This window comes from Lepisosteus oculatus, chromosome 9, assembly GCF_040954835.1.
Source record: "Lepisosteus oculatus isolate fLepOcu1 chromosome 9, fLepOcu1.hap2, whole genome shotgun sequence".
Classification (NCBI taxonomy): Eukaryota; Metazoa; Chordata; class Actinopteri; order Semionotiformes; family Lepisosteidae; genus Lepisosteus; species Lepisosteus oculatus.
In genome coordinates this window covers 45,315,036-45,336,738 of record NC_090704.1, presented here as the reverse complement: position 1 = coordinate 45,336,738, position 21,703 = coordinate 45,315,036, and the positions used below count along the sequence as shown (strand labels likewise).

The following is a 21,703-nucleotide window of genomic DNA, read 5'->3' as shown; positions in this document are numbered from 1 at the left end:
GGTGGGGCTGCACTTCAGTGGACAAAGTGGGTTCCACCGTGAAGCACTTCGGGTTTGAAAATTCAAGGCGAAATTAGCTGCAATAATAATAATTGCTGCACGAATCTGCTGTGTTCAGCTCTAAGAACTCTCTCAGCCTGGACAAAAGCGTTTCCTTAATAATTGTGGTGAACAGCCCCCTTATTGTAACCCCCCGCTTCGATTTGTGTTCATTGAAGTTTCCCCGCGCAGTAAAGCGAAGCACATCTGTGTCTGTGCTTCCCGACGCGTGCAGAATCGAGATCCTGGGGCTTTGTGGGAAAAGACGAGTTAAAACCACAAGGCCTTTGACAACGGGCTCGAAGTATCAGCGTAGCCAACAGGTTTTCTATTTAAACAAAAACAAAGTTCAAAAAGTGGCGATAGAGACCTGGTCTGAGAATTTGCGCCTCGTTTCCGAGCCGGATTTTCAAGAGTCTCCTCGCCTTATAACCTTTCCTCCAAAAAAAAAAAATGACGGGGGCGAGATGTCAAGTGGGCTGGGCGGAAGTTCCAGGAATGCTGTCCGCTTCCTCCAGAGGGATTCTGATTTTCCAAACCTACTAAAAGAGAAGCTCAGCCGCTTCCAGTGTCTTTCTTTTTTAAAAAAAAAAAAAAAGAAGTCCATAAACCTGCGAACACTCACCGACCTTTTAAAAACACGCTGTGGGGACACACACTTATAGGGCTGGGAAAATGACGCGTTAAACCACTGTAGTGATTCCTCCCGCTGTCTCTCCGGGCACAAGTGCGTTTTTAATACACATTTTAGACCGCAAGACACACCCCAACAGGAAAAATGACTTCGAAATTAGTCTCTTGATAGTTTTCCAGTCGCGGCGAGCACGGTCGCCCCCCCCCCCAAACTTAAAAAATCTCCGGACCTTCCCGCAGTTCAGTTTTTACAGCAATCATCTTCACCCCGCAGTACACGTAAGTTAACGACACAACAATCCCCTCAAAAACAAACAGTAAAAAAAAAAAACACTCATTGCTTCTGCGCCTTTCACAACACCTGTTTAAACCAACCAACCCCCCCAAACACACACATACAAAATCAAGAAGACACTCACCGGGAAAACCCACAACTTCGTATTCGGTCGGGATCTGCAAAAGAGCCCGAATCGGACTGAGTGTGAACACGCTGATCAGTCCGGTTCCTCTTCCTCCGCCGCTCTGCCTCTGCGGGTGGAGCTTGTGACTCGGCTTGGCCTACCTGGCTGAGGGGAGTGCCTTAACACAGGAGAGGAGGGTTTATATTGTAGTGTTTTCTACTGCAGACCTATGGGGTTTCGAAACCAGCCCGTTTTCTTCCCGGCCGTAGTCGGAGACTGATAGTATCTCCCGTCACAGCCCGAGGGACGGAGACCGAGACTCGCAGACGTAACGTTGTTGCGCTAAACGCTGTACTGCTACTTTCTTTTTATTATTACTTCGGCAACATTGTGAGTCGTTGAGCATGGCGATAACGCTCTTCGGTGCTAATGCACTTGGGAGGTAGTCCTTGGGGTTTCGGTACTCTGGAGCGCCGTCTCCTCACAAATCCCAGTCTTGGCAACTGTGGGAGCAGGGGTGCGTCCCGGCGGGTTAGCGGCTCCCGGCTCACCTGAGCGATATTTCTGGGACTCCCGAAATGCTCTGAGCCGATTTACCAACGTGGCAACAAAGGCAAATCCATTGGAACGAGGACAGTCATGGTACTGAATCACCACACGTGTTTGGACTTTTTACTGTTTTCCCATGCTTGTACCGTGGTTTTAACGCACGTTTCTTCGCTTCTACCTGTTTTCAACACGGACGGTCTCACGCTGATTACGTTTTACCACGATAACTTTGAAGGCGGCACGATGTCTCAGCGGTTAGCACTGCTGCCTCGCAGCGCCGGGGGGCCCTGGATTCAGCTCCAGAAGTGGGCTGCTGTCTTTCTGGGGTTTATATAAACATACGTTCTCCTCGTGTGGGTTTCTTCCGAGTGGTCCATCCCCCCCCCGCAGTCCAAAAACATACCGACAGGTTAAGTGGCTCTGGCGTGGGTGTTTGTGTCTGCGTGTGGCCTGCGATGGACTGGTGTCCCGTCCAGGGTGTGTCCTGCTTTGCGCCCGTTGCCTGCTGGGATAGGCTCCGGCTCGGCCTGAATCCCACTCCTGAATCGGATGATGCAGTTACAAAATCGATGGGTGAAAATTTAGGAGACAAAGAGGACAGCGCATTATTAAACACGCTGTCTACATAACTATATCACCGCTGAACGGAGAAATAGAGACCTTCTTGTTAGCCCACCCTAAAAGTACAGCTGTACACATTTTGAAAGTATTTGTTTGTCTTTTACAAAGTGTTTGGAGTTCACTTACGCCCCCTGCAGTTTGTTCTGTAACAGGACGTTGCTTTTTCCAGTTGATCATGCGGTTTATTTTCTAACCGCTTTCTACCATTCAAGTCAGGTTCGTTGTCATTATACTCAAACACAGGTATATGGCATAACGAGATGATATTTAGCCAGCTCTCAGACGATAAGTAGTACAAAAAACAACAACAATACAATTGTATGAGAAAAGAAAGACAGAGACAAGATGTGCAAACACATACATCAACAGAATGAAATAAAGGATAGGAAATTATGGGGAGTGAACTTCTTGACATGTGAGGTAGAGGTAGATTTCAATGTGTGTTTGGGATTTGATGAAGAGGGAAGGCACTGTGAGGGTTCAGATTGTAGGTGAGAGCAGCTGGGAGTTTAATAGTTTGATAGTGTGGGGTAAAAACTGTCTCTGAGTCTGGTATTCCGGTCCGAATGCTCCGGTACCGTTTCCCAGATGGTAGAGGGTCATGCAGTCTGTAGCTGGGGCGTGTGGGGTCTTTGATGGAGCTTAGAGCTTTCCTCAAACACCGTCTGTCATAAATAAATTCAGAGAAGGAAACTCGGGGGTGTCAGAGCCTGTCCCGGTGCATGGAAGGACACACCCTGACTCACGGTCACATCAGGGCCAATATTACCAGGAGCCAGTTATCCCACTAGCACATGGAGCGAAGAAACCCACATTAATATGGGGGGAGATGACAAACTCCACTCCGATAGCACCCCAGCTCCAGAGCTGACAGTAGCCCCATTTTCAGTTGATGTGCTCGCTTATTCTGGCTAATGCTTTCATCCGAAGAGACTTATATCTGCACCCATTTCAGGGTTTTTACTGCAGCGTCCTGAGTGTCGGGCACCTCACTTGGAATGTGGACACGCAACCTTTTTTTTTGTGTGTGTGCTTTTTTAAAAAATAAGTTTTTATTTAAACACCAGAAAAAGAGACAGAATATTAAAATAGACACAGAAATAGACACTTCACAGCCAGAGGGATTCACAATTGTAAAAGCTAAAAATTATTCTTTTTCCATATTTATATTGTAAAAAAAATATTTAGTTTACTAACAGAATTTAAATCAAAAAGGAATTCAGCTTTAAAAGCATGAATAGAGGGAGCGGTATTAGACCATTTACTTTTGTGGATAAAGTATTTAGCCAAAATAACAGATTAATAATAAATACACATTCTTTATCCAATCCAGATCTAACAAAATATAAAATAATATCAAAATCTTTCAATTTAACATTTACCTTTAAATGTTTAACAATAACATCTTGCAGATCTATCTAAAACAGTTTTGCATATATGCAGTTAACAAACAAATGTAATAAAGATTCCTTCTCATTATTACAAAATACACGTAAGTCATCTTGTTCATGTTTAAATCTAGAAAGTGTCAATTTAACAGGATAAAACCTATTAACGATTTTAACTGGAATTTCTTTTACTTTATTTGTAAGACACTATCAGCAATTGTCCAAACTAATTTCCAGTTTATATTCCTAAACATAGTATTCCAAAAGGAGATACAAGAAGGTATGAAATATGAATTGCACAAGTTCCTAATATAATTATTATTGCATTTTTTTATCTTTTATATCTACTCCATCCAAAAATAAATTATCAGAGAAATCAGAAGATACTCTATTGGCAAGACCGAGACTACATCTAAACAGCCTCGCCCCTTTCTCTTAAATTTCTCCAAAAGTTCTGTATATGTAAACAATCTTCCATCTTAATTTAACAATTGGGCCACTAGCCAGATTTTATCATACCATATCAGAAAAAATATCCTTTTATTTTTATACCTTATATCTTTATTATTCTAAATATAATATGTATGTGGTGAAACGTTATGCTTGTATATTAAATTCCAACATAATAAAACTTGTTTCTGAAAGTTAGATCATTTAAGAGGAATTCTATAAATAGTAAAAATTACATTTTAACAAAAAAATCGAGATTACCTATATGCTGAAAAACCAACTTGGGAATCAAATTCCATATACTATTTTTGTTTGTAGCATAATTTCTAAGCCAATTGCTTTTAATGATAATATTAGCAGTATAAACATCTAAGACATTCAATCCACCGTGATTCCTAGGTTGAGTTAGAAGAGACCTTCTCATGTAATGAGGTTTGTTTTCCAAATCAACTTATAAAGTAATCAATCAAAATCATTAATAATATACTTAGGGACATCGAATGAAAGAGAAACCAGAAAAGCCTTCCGCTTTTCTTTAGACGCGCAACCTCCCATCACCCTCTGCGGCAACTTGTGACGTCAGGGGCCGGGCGAGTGAGCGCAACGCTGAGCCCGCGTGGTCTGGACATGCCTGCTACTGTGTCCGGGCTTGTCTGAGGCAGCTCGCACCGCGGGAGTCATGTCGGTGTGCTTTGGGCTTTGTGATCTGAGGCACCGGTGGACATCTAACGCATGCATGCAATTGTTGGAGATGGGCATCGAAAGGAGACATTCCTATACACAGCAGTATACAAAACTCAGCAGTATAAAAGACATGGGATCGATCCAGAGACCTCCACCAGGGCCTGCTCAGCAAGGTGCTGGAAACACCAATTTGTTTTTGCTCGGTAAAAGCACACTAGACGCACAGACTGTCACGATGGCTTTATGCTGAATGCAGAGAAGTGGTTACTTTCCAAATTGTACTGTGAAGACTATGCATTGCCAAAAGCAATCAAAAAGATTGAAAAGTGATCAGTCACAGTGCATCTATGTCGCGTTTTACCGTAACATTGTGTAACGTGATACATCTATGCATTTAAAGGCATTGCCCTCATTGGTTTTTTAAACTTAAAACAATAATCTCTTACAGACGTAACCTGTAACTGTAATGTAATGGGTTAATTATCATCAACACTGACCGAAAGTAGCTGAATTTGCATTCATTTCCGTCCTCTGACATCGGACCGAAAGAGGTCTGATCGTTACAAGGTTGTGATTCAGTATAATCTCAGGACTGTTTTACACACTCCTCCGCTGTGGTACTGGTGTGTTATTATCATTACAATGCACATCAGAGGCCCTTACCCTCTCTGTTATCACATTGTTACTCTGGAGTACTACGAAACGGTACAGCCCTACGTACTGGATTTTGTTCAATGTGAGTGCTGTGTGAGACTCCACCAGCAGATGGCGAAGAGGGATTAAAAACGAAGCAGGCCGAACGCGAGAATATCTGTGAATGTATTAATAATAATAATAATAATTAATAATTAATAATTAATTCGTATTATACAGGCTGTATCCCCTCCGCCCCCCACAAACAAGGCAGGAACGCCCCAGAATGCACACATGTCTGCTTTTCACACATGCTTACTTCAAGCACAGTGAAAATGGGAGCCCTGAAGCTTGGAAGTTTCCCAGCAGGGGGCTGAAAATGAGACAAATCGAACAGTTCGGGTGCAGCACTAGAACTGGCAGCAATGCCATCTCTTTGAGTCTGTGAGGTCGAGCTCCAGGAAAACCACAGGGCAGGCGTTTCTCAAGCGGCATCTTCAAACTGTTCTTTTTAAATAGGATAATCATAGGATATACTGTATTCTATTGATGCATGCATTTTATTTATGATGGATATTAAATAATGGATTATGTGATTGGTGTTTGAATTTTTATCACTTTCTTGGTGAAGCAAGTAAAGCACAAACAATAGCTCTGCATTATAATATCATGCATATGCACAGTATGCAAAATTGTTTCAGTGTTAAGAAGAGTCCAACAGCGTCACAAGAAGGTGATCCTGTAATCTTAGATTCATTGCTGGCAGCCTCACAGACAATCTTGTTCTTTAAGTAGGTTGCCAACAACGTCTCATGAATTCAGATTAGAGATACACAGTATGTGCATAATGTCTATACAGCAGTGTCTTTTAGACCACGTGGATGGAGATTCCAGTAAAACTCAATTAAGACACGTTTGGATCGGACATGGAGCCTTTGTTTCAGTATTTAGTAACCGGTAAATCCTGGATTAGCTGAAGGTACTGAAACAGAGTGTGTTTAAATGAAGCCACTCGCTGATTCCTTTTGCTGAGCTTTATTACTGGCTGCTCTGTGTCGCGCAGTTATTAACACGGTTGGGCAAAGTGCTCTGATTTTTTTTTTTGAAAAAGAAGAAAGATACTTAACCTTCTTTAAAATTACTCTTTGTGCATCTGGTACATGACACCTGGACTGTGGGGATGTTTGCTGGAGGATCTCCTTGTTTAGAGGCTCATTTTCTTAAACTGGCCTTAAGGCAAATTAATTGAATTTACCCAGACTGGTAGTGTCACCAGCTATGCGGAAGACAGTGAACTGCTTCAAATTCACACTAATTGTAATTTAACGAAGAGCGCTTGATTGCTGTAGCACTCCAGAACGACTCAATCTGAGCATCACGATGCTCGGTAATTGAGAGAACCTTTCATGCAATGAAAGCCTGATGATTTATGCAAATGCACTCTTTATCAGATGGCTCTCCCCCTGCAGGTCGTGTTTTCTCAAGGGACACCCCCTCTCTCTCCCTCTCCGTGGGTCCAGATTCCATGAGGGCGAGCTTGTGACAAGCAGGAGCCCTCCTGTGCGCGGGACTTTCTTCCAGAGGGGCTGGGTTAGAGCTGGGTTCCCCTGGGCCTCCGGGTTCAAAGCCCTTGAAATGAAACTGGCTCTCCTGCCTGGGGAGCCTCATGTGAGACAAGGAGGCCCAGCAGTCCAGTAAGAGATGAGAGCGAAGAAGAGGGGAAGGGGGTGCGTGCTCTTTGGCACTGCCTGCTGTTATTGCCCATCTTAATGAACGATTTGTTTGCGAGCCCATGGAACTCATTAGCATGCAATTGGCCTGATCCAGGGGTCAGCTGAGGAAAGGAGAGCACCCGTCAGGGGTCAGGAGGAGGAAAATGAAAGAGTGAAGAAGGGTTTCCCTCTGAGGATCCCCTAGTGCTCCTTAGCTCTTCATCTTCCTAATCCACAAGAGTGAGGACACTGTAGAGTTCGTCCAGCCCCTACAGTCCTAAGAAAAACCCTCCACAGTTCCCAGCCTGATTGCTGTACAGCTCAGTGTCAAGCTGTATGGAGAGATCAGTCTGTTGGCCTGTTTGCTACATGTAGGAAAACAGTAGTCCAGCCAAAAGGAGTGTACCTTTCAAGAATGAGTAATTCCTATATGCAGGTTGCGATTTTATGATCAAATTTGTATTTCGTGCTCGGTGCTGCAATCTTTAGACAAATACAATGTGGCTTTGACTCTCTACTTTCAGCCTGCCTGCTGAGCTGTCTGTTTAATTTATAAATCTCATCTGTCGTATCTGTCTGCCTGTCTCATCTATTTATCTGAGATGGAGTATTGTTATTTGAAGCCAGAGCATGAGTATCTGCTTTTGCATCTGGTCCTGGCTCTGTTCTCCCCAGGCTGGCCTAATTGCTGTAATTACTCTGTGCTGTAAGCAGGGAGGCAACACCCCTCTGTGCGCACACAGACCCTGAGCAGGTGGACATTAAGTCATAATCCAGTTGCCCATTTCCTGCTGAGCATTGCAGATGCGAAGACGTGCTGTTTCTGTATTCTTTTTTTCTGCTCCAGTCTTTTGCTCAGTCCGTTTCAGTCATCACTGATGCTGTTTTCAGCTTTAGCATCTTTGGAAAACGAAGGCGGTGGTATAGACACATCAGAGCTGAGGGCCAGTGGGGCTCATATCAGCTAGGATCCTGCAGGCTTTCAGCTGTGCCTCTTGATTAGATACATAGTTCTGTTACTTGTGGCATTTCTGACCCAGTGTGAAAAATGGGTGAAATGAAATAGTTTTGTGCAGCATCTGCTATCTCCCTTACAAGATGTGCTTTGTGTGCTGGTTTGAGGGGTACAGCATGCTACTCCCAAGCTTATCAAATGTATTTACAGTACTTATTCACTGACATCGCGTCACTGTTCATTAAAGTTGATTCTCCTCCCCCCAGCCCATGCACACAACTGACCCTTTTCCTGTATATTTTGTCTGAGACGTTAAAACTCTCATGGGTGTGCACTTTGTTTAAAGTTACTTGCAAAAAACAAATTGCAGAGCAGTGTTTTAAAAAAAAAAGAAGGACATTAGAATGACTTTTTATTAAAAAATAAAGCTTGCTCCTGAACTCATATTCCAGATTGCATTCAGAGATGGAATATGGCACAGCGATGTTTGATGCATGTGGCAAAGAGATAAACCCTGCAAGCACTCTCCAGTCAGAGGAAGGAATGTAACACCTCCCAGTGAGAAGCAGAACTACTCTCACATACCTGTTTGAACTGCCCAGATCTCCCTGACTCCAGGCTGCAAATTGGATTTTTTTCTGCTCCTGTCAGTGGCTTTTAAGACAGCACAGTGACATAAGTGTGTATGTAATTAGTTCAAGGTGTTTGCTTAAGGCAGAGTGACTCCTGTAAGGGAGTAATGAACCACATGGGCTGGCTTTGTTATCTCTCTGTAAAAGCCCTCTCTTCTGTGGAACACAAGAGCCTCCTGTTCTCCCAGTCGGATGGCCACTCATTAAGAAGGACATTAGAAGATGGCAAAGCCTATTCTACCAAATTATGAGTCATGGCAACGAATGTATTATGATCAAAGGATGACAGCTCTGCTCTCATAATCAGAGGGAGCATATCTGACCTTGATGAAGGTACGAACCACTCAAATGAAACCTCATGTGGGGTAGCAGAATTGGACAAAGTATTTTAAAATAAATGACTGACACAGTTCTTAGCAGTTCTTTCATCATTAATTTTCTGTGCACATGGTGCAATATCAGCTTTTGTGCATTAAAAGACAGCTGCCTGGTAAGACATCTGGTGGTGGGAGCCTTGGCTCAGAACTCAGAAGCACAGAACACAGGGTGGGACCGAGCCCAGGACAGGACACCGGGCCGGCGCAGGGCGGGACCGAGCCCCGGACAGGACACCGGTCCGGCGCAGGGCGGGACCGAGCCCCGGACAGGACACCGGACCGGCGCAGGGCGGGACCGAGCCCCGGACAGGACACCGGTCCGGCGCAGGGCGGGACCGAGCCCCGGTCAGGACACCGGTCCGGCGCAGGGCGGGACCGAGCCCCGGACAGGACACCGGACCGGCGCAGGGCGGGACCGAGCCCCGGACAGGACACCGGTCCGGCGCAGGGCGGGACCGAGCCCCGGACAGGACACCGGACCGGCGCAGGGCGGGACCGAGCCCCGGACAGGACACCGGACCGGCGCAGGGCGGGACCGAGCCCCGGACAGGACACCGGTCCGGAGTAGCGTACATACTCGCACACACAGTGACAATTTTAAGACACCAGTTAAGACAGCCAGTGTGTCTGTGATGGGAAGAAATCCCAACTCTAATAAAGAAATGTTGTTTCTCATTTACAACAATTGCTGTAATTTTAGACACTAGAAGATTAAAATACTGTAGACAAGCTACAGACATTTTTTAAATTGTTAAAAAATTGATCATGACAAAACCTTGCTAAAACCCATAGTCTTATACAGGAAGACACAGAGAAAACTTGCAGACTCTATTCAAAATGTGCCCCAGTCTGGTCCCCAGAATACTGCAGCCTCATACCGAACCTGTGTAAACAGACCTCTCTTTAAATACTCATGGAATAACAATGAGGCAGTCTTTGTAGGATAAAGCTCTTTATCAGTTAATGGAGTTAAAATTTCTTGGCTACAGTGGACCTGCTACAGTACGTGTTTGCATCATCTTTGTGGTACAGCTATAGGCCTGTTTGTACAGCCCCTTAGACATGACTGCTGTGGTCCAGCATGGATAAAACCAGCACAGGCGTGTGGTAGACTCGGGAAGAGCGAGGTCCCCTGGAAATTTAATGGGGCAGACCTTCACAAGGAGAGCCCAGCTCTACGAAAAACCTCCAAGGAAGTTCTGCAGTTTGTACAATCTCTGCATTCCCATCTCCGCTGCGCCTGCGCAGCACACAGGGCTGTGCTCCTGGATGCGTGTGTGGGCTCTGTGTTGCTCCTGGCTTATTCCCCCCTGTCGCAGTTGCTTCTCGGCCTGCACTCTGTGTAAAACAGTGCAATAGGTGTTGCCCTGCGCAGCACCCGTGGGACCCGCAGAACTCCTTGCACCCCACGCGAGTTGGCCATGCGCTCGCCTGCCCTGGGCAGGGAGGGAAGTGGGGTTTCAGCCTGAAGGCCCGGGGAGGCTGTCCTGGCCCCTCCCCTCCGGCCCGCTGGTGCTCCGGCTGGAGCCAATTAACGCCGGGACCCCCCTCCTGCAGGCATTGCCCTTGGCATTTCCGCAGGCCTGGCTGGGAGTGTGGAGGAAGGGCGCGGGAGGCTGCGGCGTCAGCGAGGTTCTAATTAGCCCATCACCTTTCAGATTAATAACGGCCACTAAATTATTCAGCGCATAATCCTCATGAGTCCAGGTGAGCCGTCAGTCTCTTCTCTTCCCCCCCAAACCCCCAGCTTCTCATTACCAAAGGACCCCTCGCGAAAGCAGAGCGGAGGGTCTTCTAGATTATCGCTCTCCTTTGAACCCCTCTCACAGACTGCAACTTTGGGTTTGATTCGCTTTAATTGCATCAGTTCTTGTTTTTTTTTTTTGGCTGTTGGCTTCCATGTTTCCACTTCAGACAGCAGAAAGGCAAGAGGGCAAAACTCCTTCTGCGCCAGCTCTGGGGAGGCCTGGCGGACTCAGCAGGGCGTTATTGTCAAGGGTGATATCAGGCACGCCACGCCACGCCCCCCTCAGCCTCTGCCATGACACTGTAGGCAGGTGAATCGGAGCTCGATTTGACTCACTTCTGTTCCTTGAAGCCAGTTAATTCCTAAGAGATGTAACTGTCCAAGTCAAAGTAAGTTGAGTAAGCCGAGACACAACGTTTCGACTGTGGAGCCTCTTTTGAGTGTGTGGCACTCTACAGCCAAAACATTGTGTTTCTTTTCTTCTCTTTTCACCATGGAATAAACCTGTACTTGTCCTTTTGCAACCTATGCATGCTGATGCAGCTACCTACTTGATTTACATACTGGCTATATACTGTAGGTATATGTAAGAGAAATGTGTGTGCTACAAATGTATTCATTGATTTCTCGTATCGTTGCAAAGTGTTTACTTCCTATTTCATTGAACTAAAAGCAAAATTTAAAAGAACTGAGCAGAAATTGCTGCAGTCTCTTTAAGACACAGCCATGGTGATCTATCATCCTTCCTCTCTCTCCCTGCTCTGAAGATCGCCACACTGTCTCACTGCTGAGCTCTTTTACAAACAGCTTCCTGGTTTCTTTCTCCTGCTTGTTAAAAACATGTGCAAAATATGCAAAATATTTAGATTAAGCCAGAGGACAAAAGATTAATACTTCATAATATCATTTTGCTTAGAATTTTTTTATTTGAGCTTTTGTATATATATTAATTATATAGTTAAGAAAGACAGAAAGTATTGGTAAGTCATTATACATAGGTTATGAAAATCTAGTAATAATACTTTCTGATGTCTTGTCAATAAAAATGACATCCTTTATAAAAGGTCCTCTGATTATCTGTTGCGGATTTCCTCCTCCTTCATTAAACACTGTAAAATAGAAATTTAATTTGACATATTACCAAATATTCCAACATTACATGACCAAAGTAATGTCTAGGTTCTGACTTAATGTTAAACCATCGAATTCATTTTAATGCGTTTCTCAAAAACATTACCTGTCTATACCTTGAACGGATCAGGGGGCAAAAGTATCACGTTGGAAATTCGTGGTCTGAAACAGCTGTTTTAGAAAATGTGTATCTGTGCATGACTGTGAGCGAAAGGTTGATGAATTGCTCCTCCTCCGTCCACACACACACACACACACACACACAGAGAGCACATGTTGTGACTGTCGATGAGAAACAATCCATGTCAACATTTATTTGACCAGGCAGGGCGGAAAAAAGGGAATCAATGTCAGTTTTTACATTTTGTTTTTCTAGAGAGAAAAAGCAGACTTTGGACAAAGGCATTGAACATGATAGGAGTTGGACGGTCTGCTTCTCTCACGGGGAGGTGGAAGAGTTTTTCCAGGCTTCCTGTAAATAATTATATTAAGTTAATCTTGGATATTCTTTTAGGTCTGTTGTGATTTTTTGCCCCATGATTCCCCTCCCCCCTCTCGTGCTCATTTCTGTTTAGTAAAGAATATATTTTTAGAAAAAGGCATTTTCCAGGCCAAGGAAAGCGCAATACCATGTTCTGAAGCACTGGGAGAGAGAAGAGCTTCAGGGTCTCAGTGCAGGCTGAGATTCTCCCAGCTCCCTGACTGAGAGCCCTGCTGTTTGAACTGGAACTATGTCCCCATCAGTAGCACAAGTGGATCCTATTCAATGTCCAGTTCAAAAGAAGGTAAATTACTATGACACTTCAAACACGAGTGAAAGAGTTTAAGTGAAAGAAAACAGTCTGCCAGTCCTGTGCTAGTTATCCCCTGCCCCACGCAAGACAGCACAGTTAAAAGACATCCTTTGCTCGGGCAGGATCAGGTTTCTGCATCAATAATACAAAACGAGAAACCTACAGGGTGTCTTGCTAAAGTTTTGACACTCACAGAGAAACTGAATCCTGGTCTCTTGAGGGCTACCAGTTTGCTGCTTACTCTCGAGCACCATCACTTTCTGTTAGCTTGATTCAAAATACACTCAGCTTCACAACAAATCTGTCGCTATTGCTGCATGCATACTGTGTTTAGAAAAGTAAGATATGCATATCTTACATATTAATGTAATATTTCGGTGTCATTTTAATTAATGAGTGAATACAGACTTTGTTGCACAAGCGCTGAATGAGATCATTAATGAGAAAGTTCATTGAGCACAGACGATGAGGTTTTTTAAGCTGCTGAACAGCAAGGCTGTTGAAAATGAATGACAAAGAACAACACCTTTGTGCCATGGGCTTGTTGGAGAACGAGGAATCTCCAGTGCATGGTCACACTGTCTGGGGTGATTAGAGCCAGTTGTGTCTACATCAGACTACATGTCTATCGGAAAGACACTGCACTGTATCAGCGTACGCAGATGCTTCGGTGCCGCAGCAAAGGAAGCAGCTGGTACACAATGCCATCAACAGAACAAAAACTGTTCTCCCTCTTTACCTCCATGGTGGATGGCATGCTGCTGTTAGGGGCTTTGAAGATGAACCAATCTGATCTTCAGATTTTGCATCTGTATTTTAATTAAGGTTGGATCTTTAGAAAGACAGGGATTCCTTTGCTTCTATTGCTACGCTTTTTGAAGCATAATAGTGCTCCACCTTCATGGATTTTTGTCTCCAATCCAGTGTCACCTAACTGAACACGAGGTTGTCCCAAAGTGATGCTATCACTGTTCTGCCACCAAGAGACAACTTCCAGACCACTGGTGCACAACACGTCTTATGTTTTCCCTCCACCTCTGCTCTTAATGAGCATTAGCTTAATTTCAGGTGGGTAGCTGCATCAGCATGCGTAGGCTGCAAAGGAACAAGTAATAGGTTTATTCCATGCTGAAAAAAAGAAGAAAGAGAACACAACGTTTCGGCCGTGGAGCCTTCTCACACCTTCTCACACCTGAAGAAGGCTCCACGGCCGAAACGTTGTGTTCTCTTTCTTCTTTTTTTCAGCATGGAATAAACCTATTACTTATTAGCTTAATTTGTCCAGTTGAGCTCTTTTCAAGCGTCTGTAGCTGTTGGTGGATCAAAGAGACCTAGAAAACTTTCAACATGCTGTCCCTCCAGGATTGGAGTTGTCGACCTGAGTTTACCCCATAAAACAAGAGTGCTCACTCCCAGGAATCAAGGACAGTGGTATCACCTGCTTTCCGCTCTTTATCATGCTCTGAAACTAATCAATTAGTTTCACAGCATGAAACTGAGGGCTGTGTGGCTGGTGGAGGTGGAGCTGCTCTGGAACTGGCAGGACAGGTGAGCAGCAGGTTGCTCTGACTGAGGGGATCTGCACCTATGGGATTCACCTATTAGTTCACCTGGCTGGTACTAATTCATCACTCACACAGCAGGGGCCCCTGCACATCTAATGTGAGCCATCTCTGTCTGCTATTCCCACGGGGCCTTCGTCACCCCTGCGCACCACGCCTTGTGCACTGCATGACTGTAAACAGACAATTGCGTCAATGCGTGTTGTCACAAGGGCACCACTAGGTTATGCAAGCATAATAGTATCTTCATCTGCCACCTATTACAGCACTGCGGTACAGGGGCATGAAGAATTGTAAATATGGTTTTGAAACTATAGAATGAGACAGGGACAATGGTTTTTCAAGGGAACAGTTCATGGTGTGATTTGTCCATGAGTAAGCTGAGAGTGCGCAGTGAGGACAAGCTGGATCAGACGAGCCAAGAGATGCGTGCTGGGAGCAATCCTCTTCTGCGGGGGTGTCACGGAGCTCATCCCCAGGGATATCTCCAACCAGAGCATCCTTCCGTAGCATCCTGGACTTTGTGAAATCGCTGTGGAGGGTTTCTGTGCTGTTCTGTGTTCACTGCCTGATTTGGAGCAGGTGGAAAAGGCTGTCAGACGCATCTCCTGGATCAGGGGAGGGGATCTTGTTGACGGAGATGCTCTGAAAAAAACAAAAACACAAGATGGGAGCTGCCGCAGAGATCCAGCTATCGAAATACCAGATACGGCCAAAATCGTAGCAGTACAGATATATTATGTCTTTTGAATGAGACGTAAAACCGAGGTCCTGACTCTCTGTGGTCATTAAAAATCCCAGGGCGTTTCTCGAAAAGAGTAGGGGTGTAACCCCGGTGTCCTGGCCAAATTTCCCTTTGGGCCTTACCAATCATGGCCTCCTAATAATCCCCATCTCTGAACTGGCTTCATCACTCTGTTCTCCTCCCCACTGAGAGCTGGTGTGTGGGGAGAGTACTGGAGCAGCATCCAGGTGTGGCTGCACACGGGTGCTGGTGGAGGGGTGTCCCATTACCTGTAAAGCGCTTTGAGTGGAGTGTCCAGAAAAAGCGCTATATAAGTGTAAGAAATTATAATTATTAATTATTATTATTATCTACAGTCCTGGAAATGAATTCCCCATTACAGATCAGTGGGAGCCATTTCAGGCTTTATAGTCTGCAGGCTCTTACATATAAGCTATCATCAACTGGGGAGTGTTTTGCACATCGGTTACCTTGTTGCATTGACAGGCATGAGGGTAAAAGTAATATTTTTTAAACAAAAAAATCACTATTGTGATTCAGCAGAGAGGCAGCTGCTGTGCACTTGCTGTATTGTCTCAGCTGTATGAAGTAGTGGGGAGGTACTGCTCTTGATGGAAAATGCATGATTAATTGCATGCCCCATGCAATAGAAGGAGCTCCACCAGTAGCATGTCATTCTAGTAAAATTACCACTGAGTTTCTACAGGGGCTAGATTCTAGAGTCAATTAAATTGCCAGGGACAGATAGTATTTTCCCAGTTGTACCCAGTTGTAAAGAAATGAGGGATGCTCTTCATATACCCTTCATCTAGCTGAACTCACAGATCACAATGTTGTAGATGTAATAAAAGGGGAACAAAATTATAGATCAATCAGGTTTACTTCTGTTACTGGTAACTAACACTGGTATCATCAGAACACAAATTTGAAAAAGAAATAACATAATGAGCTTAGAAAAGTCTGAAAATATTATACTGTAATACTGCTAACATTACTCATTACTCAAACAAGTCAGTTGATTCATAAATAATTAAGTGAGCTCAAGAAAACGCAAGCTTCTTTTATTCACACCAGTAATAACAACAACAACAGTGTGTCCACCTGGATGATGCGACAGTGGCTTTAATGAGCACAGAGAGTCAGGACCTTGTTTTTATGTCTCATTTGAAGGACGGCACCTTTTTTACAATATAGTGTCTCTGTCACTACTCTGGGGTAGTAGGACCCACACAGACCGCAGTGTGAGCGACCCCTACTGGCCCCACTAGCACCTCTTCCAGCAGAAACCTTAGCTTTCCCTGGAGGTCTCTCATCCAGGTACTGACCAGGCTCATAGCTGCTGAACTACAGTGGGCTGCCGGTTGTGACTTGCAGGGTGATATATGTATATGCCTCTATGAACTCCTATGCAAGTGTCAAGAGTGTCAGACTGAGGACTGAACTCGAGGTAATCAGCAGGAGCCAAAGACATCTTTGGCATGTAGCAGTGAAGTTTAAATTACAAGATATGCTCAGAGTCTCCGAAATGTGTGTGCTGACCTGCTCTGGCACAAGTCCCCCCCTGCACTGTGGACGGAGGTAATACATTAATGCACAGGGCTCAGATTACTCACCAGCTTTCGAGCACTGAAACCTGAACATCCTGTACAACTAGAACCCGCATCTACAAGGTAAGACAGACAAGTTGAAAAATAAATATCTCTCATGCCTTCGCTTCACATAGACGTCAACCTAATGGAGAGCAGAAGAGTCGACCCTTTCCAGCCAACTTTCCATCTGAAATTTTCCCATTGTCAAAATTCAAAACACAGTTCCTTTAGAAAGTCTGCAGAATCTCATGCTTTATTTACTAAATAAACCAAATTGTGTAAATATTGGTCTAATTATACCCCAGTCTCGAATAAACAAATCTCTACATTTCTAATACACAAATGTCTGTGTCCTAAGAAAAGTAGTCATAAATACCCAGGGAGGTGCTCTTAGAGAAAATGTTATATTTTCACAGTATTGATATTTTCAAATTCCAGCATTGATTATCTCAGAGGACACCCGGGTACACACGGCTCTTGAGCAGCCCAACCAAAGCCCAATGCGTGAGTGCACAAGTTTTAAATCATTTAGCACGAAACAGCAGCGCAGCAGGGGAAGGCAGCACTTAAGAGCTAAAAACAGGCTGTTGCCTCTAAGTGTGCAACTCTGTCTCCTTGCTGCGCTCCAGTCTCTCACATTCCTTCACTGCTCAGACTACCGGCTGGTCCCGGGTTGCCTGTCCCACTGGCAGCACAGTCTCTGCATGAAGCAGCTCGTCAGCAGGGTGTGGGAAGCTGTAATATGAACTGTCCGAAAGAGTCCTCACAGGCCTGGTACCCTGCAATGAAGCACCCGCTGGTCAGGTAACTCAGTCCCTGAGCCAGTACCTGAGGCTTCAGTCCAGCACCAACAAGCTCCGCAAAGTCTTGTGCGTCCATGGTTGTGAGACAAGGGAGCTGTTTCTTCTCTGCCAGATGAGTTTTTCATTTGAAATCAGCTACAAGAATTCTTGAATGCATTAGAGTAAAAGCAACTGAAACGTTTTTCTAAGCTGTATTCCCCTTCGGAACATTTATAGGCAATTTCAGTGTTCTGTATACAGATAAGAGAGGCATATTTAGAGAGGATCTGAATTAAACCTGTTATTTAAAGTGTACGTCCTGTTCACTAGTAGACAGAGGTTTGGTTTTCCAAAGATTTTGTCTTTTTCCTAAAATTGGTCATGATAAGCAATTCATTTTAAACAATGTTGTTCTAAAAAACAGAAAAATGTTTCTTAATTTCTTCATCACCCAGGGGAGCTACGTACTTCAGAGCTTCATTGCACTTCATTGTGATACGTCTGAGCCCTGAGACTGAATTTCAGAGTGCAGTTTCAAGCACGTGTGAAAGGACTTGGTGATATAAGAACGTCAGAAAGGTTACGAGCGAGAGAGGGTCCCATCTAGCTTATCTGGTAGACAGTAGCTGGATGTCAACCAGCTGTTTCTTTTAAGAAGCCAGCTTTCACAACGCGGCTGAGTTGCTCCTTACTCCTTGCAAGTGCCCAGCAGATTAACGGCGGTGATTGAGTTTGACTGCTTTCGATATTTGCTCTAACAGCTCTGTGGGGAGATCATGTGTGCTTCCAGGGAGCCTTAACCTGGTTTCCATGGAGACACAAGGGGAGCAGAAAGGGTGGAAGAGGCAGAGCTGTATCTGCACAGGTCAACCAATCACCTACCAGAGGAGCTCTTCCATTGTAGAAGTTTACTACATCAATATAATGGCCTTTAGCAAGACCTTGGCATATCTACACTGTGCATTTACTTCAGCCTTGACTCTATGTACTGTATTCTATGTACTTGACTCCATGGGCTTTTCAAAGGGTTTGCAGGGCACCAAGTGTACTTCCCCAGAAAGAAACAAGGAATACTGTATAATGGAATATACCAGCTTAGGTGGATGCACATTGAAGTGATTTTCATTGTTAATCATTTATTTTGTAGCCTTGAAAAATCACTTCCTATTTCATTTAAGGAGGAAGTCCTTTGGAGACACGTGCTCCTCAGATTGTACCCGACTCATTTGGAGTTCAATATTCTACAGGGGCTGCGCTCCGTGAGGAACATGCACCGCAGAGCCAAAGTAGAAACGGAGGTAAAAGCTTTTAGCATCTGTGCAAAACCACCTGAGCGTTCGGTAAGAACAGTGTGATAAGAGCCCTTCACATTCCCCTGGCAGCAGGAGCTGCAGACACGCTGCACTCTAAAAATAAAGCTTGAAGAAGCCGTCTTTGCGCAAGAGTTGTTGACACATCATTTCCATCAGGAAGTGGGAAAACAATATAAAAGGCACATAGAAAAACGTGAAAATTAAGTCACTGAATGTTATGTTAAAGCTCAGCAATGAACTCGTAAAACTTCGCTTTGAAATGTTATGTACAGTTTTGATTACCATGTTATAGAAAAGATATTGCTGCACTGGAATCAATCAAAGAATAGCACCGAGGTGACTTACTAGAGGAACCTCATCTTTTTAGTCTTGAGCAGAGAAGAGTAGGGGGGCAACCTGATTCAAGTATTGAAAATCCACAAAGGCACTGACAAGGCCACCCAGCAGAACTTAGAGTCAAACAATCAAGACACAAGTGGAAACTGCAGGAAAATCTATCTAAAACTGAGAACAGGAGGAGCATCTACACATTCGTCTCTCTCCTGTAACCTTTCTTACAGAAAGAGTCACGTTTGTATGTGCTAGAAGCACATTACCCCTGCAATACCCTCGAAACAAACAGCCTTCTCGCAGGGACAGGGCTGAGGCGACACCAGCACAGCAGAGTGTGTCACACGCCCGCCAGGTTACCTCACAGCTGCGCCCGGCCAGCGGCGGCGGTCAGTGTGGCTGCGAGGGCTCGGCCTGCACGTAGGCCATCTCCTTCTCGTTGATCTCCTCATTGGACCTGGAGAGAGGGAGGAGCCGCCGTCAGGCCACGTCAGTCAGAAACCACAGGGAGGGCCGAGGGGTTTTTCGGTGAAGAGGCTGAGAGGCGTTTTTTACTGAATGAACTGGACTTCCTGATGGCGTGAGTGAGTGAGTGAGACCATTGAGCACTGACTGCTGACTAGAGCTCAAAAGCTTGCAAATGGAAGTTACGACTGTGCAAAGCTTCTTCTGCCACTTAGTGTCCAGGGGCCACTTTTCCCATAAATACATCCAACCATCCGTTTTCTAACCTTTTCATCCAGTTCAGGGCTGCGGGGGGGCTGGAACCTATCCCAGGTACACAAGTGTAAGGCAGGATACACCCTGGACAGGATACCAGTCCATCTCAGGGCACACACACACTCACACCAATTTTCCCAGGAGACAATGAACCGACCGGCATGTCTTTGGATTACGGGAGGAAACCCAAGCGAAGATGGGGAGAACAAGCAAACTCCACACAGATAGCACCCCAGGTCCGGAACTGAAACCAGGTCCTCAGCACTTTGAAGCGGCAGTGCTTACCACTGCACCTCTGTACTCTACGTGATCTTTCAAAATACAAGATGTACTGTACATTTCTGAGCTGAACCGTACCACTTCAGAATGCCAAAACATCTGTGTCTCAGTCCACTGAAGAGCTGGAGCAGTGGTCTGGAAAGGCAGTGTACATATGTGGCTCTGCAGGGTCATCGACCTGGTCTCCTGGCCTGGCTTGGGAGAATTGTGAACAGACACTCGCTGTTTGACCTGACACTACAGAAATAGCTGAAAGGCGGAACATCATCAAGAACAGCCACTGGGCCATAAGTAGATTGCAGACTCTCAAACCCCCATCCATGGTAATAACATGGCTGGAGTCAGGCTCGGAAAACCTCTGTAACAATGTTGCAATCCGGGGCACTGTGGGAAACACTCCTTGTGCGTGTCTCCTTCAGTGCTGTCCAGAAGTGGCCATTTCCGCTCCAGCTGAACTCATCTCAGACCCTCACTGGACTGCGCTGTGACTCCCTGCAGCCCCTCAGCGGTGCCGGCCGGGTGGGTGTTTTGCGCGTCGGCGCGGCTGCAGGGTGGATGGGGTGGCCGCGGGGCCCTCCCGCTGCGCTGGCAGGTCGGAGACGCTAGGGGCCCACGGATCCGCGCCGCCAGGAACCCAGAGCATGACAGGCGCGAGTCCAGGGCCCTGCCTGTCCTGCCCGTTTACATGAGCAACGCCACTGTGTGTGGAGTCCAGCATCTGCAGGGGCCCGGGACAGCGCAAAGAGCCGCCCCTGTTGTCTTCGCAGGAAGGGCTGTTATTGTTAACCTGGATAAAAATAGCCCTGGAGAGACGTGCTCTCCCAGCAGTGCGGACCACCAGGAGGTCTGCCGGCGCGGTGGGTGTTTCGCTGTTTACATTCCGCAGGCCCTGCTTTTCTAGGGACCCCCCCAACCCCGTCACAGCGCCGTGCCGACTGCCAGGCGAGCAGAGCCTGGAAAATGACGTTCCAAGATCAGTGTGGGCATTAACATGGAGGAAACTTTAAAAAGAAATTGGAACGACGGCATTCTTTTCAAAGACGATAAAGGCCCTTTGCTCTGTCCATTTCTGCCGTGATAACATTTGGAACCAGATCGTGTCCCGGGGTGCCTGAAGCACTCGGGTCACCCACCCCAGTGAGAGGCGTTGCAGGGTAGTTGGGCTAGTTTCTGCTCCGGGACTCTGAAGGTAAGAGAAGTCTGAAGCACCGTCCTGCAGACTCCTGCCCCGAGCAGCTTACTCGGGTTGGGTAATTAGTGATGCCAACTGGGATGGGGGGGTGAAGATGAAGTCGCACTCCACTGCAGGGGACAGACATTGCGCCCCGTGTGGTTTGGTGAAGAAGATGGGGGCGACCGGGACAAGAGGGGTCTGGGGTTCCCCTTCCTTTACAAGCTCCAGGGACGTGATGCCAGGCAAGAACCGCAAGAAGAAAAATGCGAGCACCCTGTAGTCCTGGAGGGAGCTATAGTCTGATTTACTGTGTTCCTGAAAAGGGAGACACGTCACCTTCCTTTCTCCTGTTTCTGGTAAGAGTGCTTTTCAGAAATTCTGGGGCACTCAGGGTTGTGAGGGTTTAAAAATAGCCCTGTGTCTTGCACACCATGTTCGCCAAGTTATAAACCATGGCTAAATC

The 21,703-nt window shown here is 45.7% G+C and overlaps 1 protein-coding gene and 1 long non-coding RNA gene across 3 annotated transcripts in view; both read right to left on the bottom strand.

Moving 5' to 3' along the window:
* The window catches only part of LOC102683327 (inactive rhomboid protein 2), a 34,242-nt gene extending 32,387 nt beyond the window's left edge, over positions 1-1,855 (bottom strand). For both annotated transcript variants that reach the window (XM_069194610.1, XM_069194611.1), the window contains exon 1: positions 1,092-1,855. The gene's annotated coding sequence lies outside the window, so the exon portion shown is untranslated. The remainder of the gene's footprint in view (positions 1-1,091) is intronic.
* Positions 1,856-13,992: 12,137 nt separating this feature from the next.
* LOC138241290 (uncharacterized) lies at positions 13,993-19,468 on the bottom strand. Its single transcript, XR_011190519.1, has 3 exons — positions 19,428-19,468; positions 16,667-16,716; positions 13,993-14,953 (listed from the first exon to the last, which is right to left on the bottom strand). It is a non-coding gene; the product is annotated as an uncharacterized lncRNA (long non-coding RNA).
* Positions 19,469-21,703: the final 2,235 nt, after the last annotated feature.